This window comes from Bos taurus, chromosome 24, assembly GCF_002263795.3.
Source record: "Bos taurus isolate L1 Dominette 01449 registration number 42190680 breed Hereford chromosome 24, ARS-UCD2.0, whole genome shotgun sequence".
Taxonomy (NCBI): Eukaryota; Metazoa; Chordata; class Mammalia; order Artiodactyla; family Bovidae; genus Bos; species Bos taurus.
Window position 1 is genome coordinate 50,634,151 of NC_037351.1, and position 1,323 is coordinate 50,635,473.

Genomic DNA, 1,323 nt, shown 5'->3' on the forward strand with positions numbered 1-1,323 from the left:
GCCTGCAATAGAGGAGACCCAGGTTCGATCCCTGGGTAGGGAAGATCCCCTGGAGAAGGAAATGGCAACCCACTCCAGTATTCTTGCCCAGAGAATCCCATGGACGGAGGAGCCTGGCGGGCTACGGGCCATAGTGTTGCAAAGAGTCAGACAGGACTGAAGTGACTAACACTTGCACTTTCTTTTTTAAAAAAATTAATTTATTAGTTTGAAGGTGAAGGTGAAGTTGCTCAGTCATGTCCGACTCTTTGCGACCCCATGGACTGCAGTATACCAGGCTCCTCTGTCCATGGGATTTTCCAGGCAAGAATACTGGAGTGGGTTGCCATTTCCTTCTCCAGGAGATCTTCCCGACCCGGGGATTGAACCCAGGTCTCCTGCATTGTAGGCAGATGCTTTACCATCTGAGCCACCAGGGAAGTCTAATTTATTAGTTTAATTGGAGGCTAATTACTTTACAATATTGTAGTGGTTTTTGCCCATTGACATGAATCCGCCACGGGTGTACATGTGTCTCCATCCTGAACCCCCCTCCCACCTCCCTCCCTTCCCATCCCTCAGGGTTGTCCCAGTGCACCGGCTTTGAGCGCTTGGTTTCATGCATCGAACTTGGACTGGTGATCTATTTCACATATGGTAATATACATGTTTCAATGCTATTCTTGCAAATCATCCCACTCTTGCCTTCTCCCACAGAGTCCAAAAGTCTGTTCTTTACATCTGTGTCTCTTTTGCTGTGTCACATATAGGTCATCGTTACCATCTTTCTAAATTCCATACATATGTGTTAATATACTGTATTGGTGTTTTTCTTTCTGACTTACTTCACTCTGTATAATAGGCTCCAGTTTCATCCACCTCATTAGAACTGATTCAAATGCATTTTTTTAATGGCTGAGTAATACTCCATTGTGTATATGTACCACAGCTTTCTTATCCATTCGTCTTTCATATCCATTCATCCATTCATCAACCTAGATGTCCATCATGCTGATGGACATCTAGGTTGCTTCCATGTCCTGGCTATTGTAAACAGTGCTGTGATGAACACTGGGGTACATGTAACAGTTGCACTTTCTTTCCATCAAGTAACTGGACTGTGGCGCTGAAGGTCGGCTTTTTTCTGACGGCTTTTTCTCTGACGTCTCTGCCTGGGGAGTCTCAGAATGGATACATTTTTCCTCTCCTCATGGCCTCCCCCTTTTGTGAAATGGTGTGTGAGTCCCGCTCTGCACTCACACAGGGCTTGGGCTGGCCAAGCTCCCTGTGTGCTGACAGCTCCACGTGCCCAGCCCCCTGCACCACTTCATTTTGGGGGCAGAG

At 46.7% G+C, this 1,323-nt stretch overlaps 1 non-coding gene across 1 annotated transcript; it reads right to left on the reverse strand.

Moving 5' to 3' along the window:
- Positions 1–347: 347 nt before the first annotated feature.
- On the reverse strand, positions 348–419 carry TRNAC-ACA (transfer RNA cysteine (anticodon ACA)). The gene has a single exon. It is a non-coding gene; the product is annotated as a tRNA-Cys (tRNA).
- Positions 420–1,323: the final 904 nt, after the last annotated feature.